The 7003-nt window shown below is 42.6% G+C and overlaps 1 pseudogene; it reads right to left on the reverse strand.

Annotated features, from left to right (window-relative positions):
• LOC110308959 overlaps positions 1–6673 on the reverse strand; it is a 30469-nt pseudogene extending 23796 nt beyond the window's left edge.
• Positions 6674–7003: the final 330 nt, after the last annotated feature.

Consider the following 7003-nt stretch of genomic DNA (forward strand, 5'->3'; position numbering starts at 1 on the left):
GAGAGAGAGAGAGAGAGAGAGAGAGAGAGAGAGAGAGAGAGAGAGAGAACCCAAGTTGCACCCAAGTACCAGAAAGGACTCCACTGCTTGTCCTTGGCCAGGGTTACTCCTTAGCTACTTCCTAGCAACAGTTAATCAAAGTCTGATAGTTTCAGATGTACTTTCAGACCCTTCATGATTGTATATGGTCTTCAGAGCACCCACCTGCAGGCTTACAATAGACATTCGGTTAGATGCTTGCCAGGTTGGACACCCCCTCACTTGCTCCCATTTACCTACAAAACCTTGTCCTGATGAGCATTCAAGGCTGCTTCACCGAACTGTCCTGTGGGCTGGAGGTGAGCAAGCCCAAACTCAAGTTTGTAATAAAGAGACTTACTTGTGATGACATTGGAAACAGTTCCTCTGTAGTCTGTCTTTTTTTTTTTTTTTTAGTCTTATTTTTTTATTTTATGTACATGAGTACCCCGTAGCTGTCTTCAGACACACCAGAAGTGGGCATCATTATGGATGGTTGTGAGCTACCATGTGGTTCCTGGGATTTGAACTCAGGACCTCTGGAGGAGCAGTCAGTGCTCTTAACCACTGAGCCATCTCTCCAGCCCCACATTTACCCTTTCTTGTTCTTTCTGATCTCTGCCTGGCTGGTTCACCTCAGCTGTTCTGGCTCAATCTTCTCTCCAAGCTGACTGATTGAATTTGACTTTTCTCTCTCTTTCTTTTCTCCTGAATTTCTCTGCTTGATCTCAAACTAACTAGCAATCTGTTATAATTTTCTGCCTCATTCTCATTTCCTGGCTCATTCTGTCTTCACTTGTGTCTAGCTTGTTCTTCCTCTGCAACCTGTCCTCTCTATAACTGTCCTGTCTATAACTGTCCCAGTAAAACCACCTCCTCTTTCCCTCTGCACTGCTTTCTCTAAGTTACCTTTCTTTCCTCTGTTCTCATGAGAGTTGGGCAGATCCTGTTCTGTCAAATCTTTCTCTGATTTGTCACTCTTTCTGTCATTCAATTAGATATCACTTTCATACATGGGTGTCTCCTTCTACAGTCTAACTTTACCTTCATTGTTTGGGATTAAAAATGTGTAATAAGGATGTGCTAAGGCTGTGCTAAGGCTGAGCCATACCACAACTAGAAACAGGGTTATTTTCATTATATAACACAATATCAGGGTTCATAGTATGATCTAATATCCTGTAACAAAAAAGCTGAGAGTTCTACATCTTGATCTTCAGGCAGCAGAAGTGAATGCTGTACTAGATGTGTCTTGAGCTTCTGAAACTACAAAGCCCACTCCCATCAAGATGCACTTCCTCTAACAAGGCCATACCTACTTTAACAAGGCTATACCTACTCCAACAAGACCATATCTCCTAATAGTGCCACTCCCTGTGGGCCTATTTTTATTCAAACCACCACATGCAGCTTATAACTCCAATGTTTTTTCCTAGCCTCCACAAGCACCAGGCATAGACACAGTACACTTCTATACATGCAGGCAAAATGTAACAGGGCTCCACATGTTAATATGCCCCCAGACATTAGCACAACTGACTCCATGATGGAAGTCCTATGCAGGCTATACAACTCAGCATTTAGTTAGTAGCATCTGTGAAAACAAAAAACGAAGTCCATTAAAGTCCATAGCTCTAGGAAAGTCTTTAAAGGTACTAATGTTGCTTTTTGGCTTCTTTTCTCTTTTGGCTAATGGTTCTTGTTAACTAAAGTATGTCAACCCAGAACATGTTTTTGTGCTTAAAAGCTCATCCTGAGTTGGGCGTGGTGGCTCACACTTTTAATCCCAGCACTTGGGAGGCAGAGGCATGCAGATTTCTGAGTTCGAGGCTAGCCTGGTCTACAAAGTGAGTTCCAGGACAGCCAGGGCTATACAGAGAAACCCTGTCTTGAAAAACAAAAACAAAACAAAACAAAACAAGACAAAAAAGACTTCTATGGCTTAAACCTATGTTTGAGTAGTCTTCTCTGGTATATATCCCCCAACACAAAACACTCCCACACATAAAGTGAATGTAAATAACTCTTTAAAAAATAATAAAGTCTGAATTTGAAGAGATGGCTCAGGGGTTAAGAGCACTGACTGCTCTTCCAGAGGTCCTGAGTTCAATTCCCAGCAACCACATGGTGGCTCACAACCATCTGTCATGGGGTTCGATGCCCTCTTCTGGTGTGTCTGAAACAGCTACGGTGTACTCATATATATAAAATAAATAAATAAATAAATCTTTTTTTTAAAAGCCACAAAGAAGAAAAAGGAAAGGCTCTTAGCAATAAGCCAGGGAAGTGAGAAGGAAGTGGTCAAGGTGCTGGGACTGGCTCTCACAGATCAGAATAGACAGAAACCAAAAGCTTTCTTTCAAGGAACATGGAATGTGTGATTCTCTCATTTTAGTGAAGAAACCCAGGCTCCAAAAGACTCAGAGTTGCAATGTTTTTCCTTTCCTTTAGAACTCATGGTCAGAGAGAGAGAGAGAGAGAGAGAGAGAGAGAGAGAGAGAGAGAACCACAGAAGTTCAACTTGTATTGCTAATGTGACAATACTAAGAGGAGTTAGAGTTTATATTATGGGAGTCCTCCCTTTACATATTGATTAGATTAGTGTTTATATTATGGGGGTCCTCCCCTTACATATTGATTAGATTAGTGTTTATTTATGGGGGTTCTCCCCTTACATGTTGATTAGATCAGTGCCCCTTTGGTGGTTATGGGCTCCTTATCTAGGAGCGTCATCACCTATTATTTGCTCTTTCAGGTCTCTGCTCTTTAGCTGTGTGTTGCTGTCCATACCGAGGCACCTTCCCATTTGGCACCTTGATGAACTTCCCCAAATCTAGAACGAGCTAATATGTAGGGATAATGTTTACAGGCACTGTGTACAGATGTGTCTCTGCCGTTCCTTGCCTGTCTAAGGCATCTTCTGAATATGGCCTAATGCAAAAGGCAGAACAGAAGGTGGGACGTCTGGCAGCGAGAGGAACTCTGGGAGAGTCAGGGGAGGGAGATTCACTATGGAGATGTGGAAGTTGGTGGAATCAAAGTGAGGAGATGTAACCAGGCAGCAGAGCTTAGATGAGACTCAATAGGAAAGTGTTAAGTGAAGAAGCTGGCTGGGGAGCAAGGCCAAAAGCATTGTAAATAAATACAAGCCTCTGTGTCATTATTCAGGAACTGGGGCAGGCATAGAAAGGCCCACAGTTACAACAATACATTTCCATTCTTTATAAATTATGCAGCCTCTGGAACTCCACTGTGGCCTTCAGAACAGGCAGACAGCCACGGGGTTAGCAGACAGGGGAATCAGCATCATCTTCAAACGATGAAGCACTCTCCCAGTTCTCCCAACTCTTGTTACTTCTCCAGACATTTTGTTTGTTTTTGCTTAAAGAGATAAAGGGTTACTTTATTTCAGTACCTGATCTGCGTAATCACCAGGGCCACTATGTATAGACACTAGATGCAGACTTCATTCACTGCTTTCTTCCTCTAGACAAGTCAGTCTAAGGAGCCATTCTTAGGTCCCTCCTCCTCCTCCTTCCTCCTGTTCCTCCTGTTCCTCCTGTTCCTCCTGTTCCTCCTGTTCCTCCTGTTCCTCCTGTTCCTCCTCCTCCTCCTCCAAGCTCTTGTATAACCCAGAGTAGCCTTGAATTTACTAAGTGCCTAATCTTGCCTCACTTGTTTGTTTGCTTTTTTCTAGATAGCCTTGGCTGTCCTGGAACTCACTCTATAGACCAGGCTGGCCTCAAACTCGTCATTTGTTTACCTCTGCACCTTGCCCCTTGTGCTGGGATTAAAGGATGGTGGCCAGCCTCAATTTCTCAAGAGCTGACATTACACACAAGTGCCATCTGCCCCACCCAGGAACAGGATTTCTATGTAACAATCAGCCATGTTAAACTTGTTTCTGCCTTTCTTCTCCTGAAGTGGAAACTTAAGGGTTCTTTGGAAAGTCAGTTGTGTCAGATGGCGTTTTGCTGGGGCAAACACGTGAAGGATCGTTTAGCTGAAGCAGACAGAGGTGAAAGGATGTTCTGCTAAAGTAAGCATGTGAAAGGACATGTGATGAAGGATTCTTTGCTAATGACAGCATGCATGTATTGGTCCATCTTATATTGAGTAGTTGAGCTTCATTTGTTGGGACTCCACAGAGAGAAATGCATAAAAAAAACAAAAACAAAAACCTTCTGGTGATGCGCTGCAGCTTCTCGCTGCTTCTGCAGCCTCAGGCTGATTAGCAGAGTTCTGTCAGCTGAGACAGACTCACGTGGAGTTTTGCTAAGTCAGACTCCCGTGCTGAGGTAAGACGCATGGTGAGGACTTCACAGACAGTGATGGAAGCTGGGCGAGGCTTGCTTATAGAACTGGCTGTGCAACACTTATTGGCCCTGGTGCCTCCTGCTGACTTGTGCCAACTTGGCTGAGGCCTGGCAGTATCTGCTGGGTAGTTCCACCATTGATGATTCGTGTTTACTGTCCTGACTCTACCGAACTGGACTGCTGGTGTATCTGTGACGTGTTTCAGAGTGGATTGAGCTGCTTTCCTGTGAACTGAACTGCCGATTTCCTGACAACACACATGGGATTTGCTCCAAAGCAAATTTCCAAACAGGTCCACTTCTCCCATATCCTTTCTTTCCCGATACCTCTGGTGGGTAGTGGGCTAGAAGGAAGGTTAAAGCATTTAAGAACACTCATTAAAAGTAGGTTTTGAAAAATTGAAGTTATATTCTCCCTTTAAAAAAAAACTCCTTAGTTCTTCTATGATTGCAGGATTTCTTTCTTCTTAATGGGAAAATTCAAAGTGTAAGTCTATGTTAGTTACTTAACCAGGCTCAAACAACTTTGAGATTAGAACTGCTAATCTTCTAGTCCCCATATTGTAAGAATAGAATAAATTACATTAGCAGGGAAGCTCTGTTCCCATCACACACAACGTGCTCACTGCAGAACAAAAATAAACTTGCCTTTTACCTTAAGAAAAGTTACACTAAACTTTCAGAAAGAAAAAAAAAATGCATTTCATTTAAACCACTACTTGATCTGTTTACAGTCATCATCTTGATTACATATGAGCATAATGTTGGTGGTAGATATCCTAATATAGACCTCATAAACTATTAAACATATTTTTTTCTGCCCAAGCAAGACAGCAAAGTTTTGTAAGCCTAGCACCTTTTCCTGTGTGACAGGATCTCCCTACATAGCCTCGCCTGGCCTTAAACTCATGATCTGTATTCTAGTTTGCTTTCTATAGCTGTAACATTTGGATCAAAACCAACTTGGTAAGGAAAGGGTTTATTTGGCTTACACATCCCAATCACAGCCCATCATGGAGGGAAGTCAGGTCAAGAACTCAAGATAGGAGGCAGGAACTGAAACAGAGGCCATGGAGGAACAATGCTTATTGATTTGCTACCCCTGGCCTTCTCAGACTGTTTTCTTATACAATCCAAAACTACATGCCAGAGCCCCTCAGAGGGCTAGGAACTCCCCTATCAATTACTAATCAAGAAATGCCCACAGGTCAGTCTAATAAAGGCATTTTCTCAGCTGAGGTTCCCTCTATGTCAGATGACCCTAGTTTGTGTGAAGTACATTAAAAACTCACTGGTCCAATCCTGCCTCTGCCTTATCAGTGACAGAATTGTAGTTGTGTACCATCAAGCCTAGCTCAAAATCTTATCTCTAATAATCTACTGAGCCAATTATGACAAGCTGTGGTGGTTTGAATAGCTATGGTCCCCATAGACTCATGTGTTTGAATGCTTGGACCATAGGGAATAGCACTATTAGGAGATGTGGCCTTGTTTGCAGAAGTGTGTCATTGTGGCGGTGGCTTTGAGGTCTCCTATGCTCAAGCTCCACCCAGTGTGGCACAAAGTTTCCTTCTGCTGACTGTGGCTCGAGATGTAGAACTCTTGGAGCCTTCAGCTTCATGTCTACCGGCACACTGCCATGCTTACCATCATAAGGATTATGAACTAAACTTTTGAAACTGTAAGCCAGCTCCTTTGAAATGTCTTCCTTTGTAATAGTTGCCTTGGCCTGGTGTCTCTTCATAACAATGAAACTCAAAGACATAAGCATGTATTAAAGTTTGCAAGTTGTATATACAGGTGCCTATTGGATCTCTGAAAGGAGGGGCTATCTATATCTTACACATGATGAAACAGGGTTTGAGAAGTTACTGCATGCCTAAAATCATTGCCCAGGGGTAGGTGATGCTGGAGTTCAAATGCTGAAGCATCTGAGGTTACATGATCTCCTTGGTGATTTGTTGGCACTCAGAGCACTAAACTACATTTTTATATCACCTTCACAAACCTTGCTCAGTCCATATATCAGCCCTGTATTGCTTTATCAGGAATAAGGAAAAAGACTCAAAGAGAAGGGAAATTTCTGAGAGTTTGATAGGCTAAACATGTATTTGAAATAAGAATCTAATGCCCAGATTTGTCTTTTTAACTTCCTTTGTTACTTTCTTAAAAACATTTTTTATTTACTGTATTTGTGGTCATATACATGCCACAGTAGGGCAATAGATAGCCAGAGGACAGCTTCTGGGACTCACTGCTCTCTGTTTACCATGTAGCTCCTGGGGATTGAAGTCAGGTCGCCATGTTTGGTAGAAAGGCAGCTTTATCTCCTCAGCCATCTTGCCGATGACCAAAACTGTTACTTTACATAATTTGCCCCTTAAATCTTCATTCTATTACCTTTCCATGCACATCTACTAGTGTTAAATAAAACTTCCCATGAAGTTAAATAAGAATTAAAAGTACATTTAGGAGTCGGGCATGGTGGCGCATGCCTTTAATCCCAGCACTTGGGAGGCAGAGGCAGGTGGATCTCCGAGTTTGAAGCTAGCCTGGTCTACAGAGTGAGTTCCAGGACAGCCAGTGCTATACAGAGGAAAAAAAAAGGTACATCTAGGGTCAGTGAGATCTCTCATTATTGTAAAGGTAACAACTGCCAAGCCTGACAG

The sequence above is a fragment of the Mus caroli genome, chromosome 14 (assembly GCF_900094665.2).
Source record: "Mus caroli chromosome 14, CAROLI_EIJ_v1.1, whole genome shotgun sequence".
Lineage (NCBI taxonomy): Eukaryota > Metazoa > Chordata > Mammalia > Rodentia > Muridae > Mus > Mus caroli.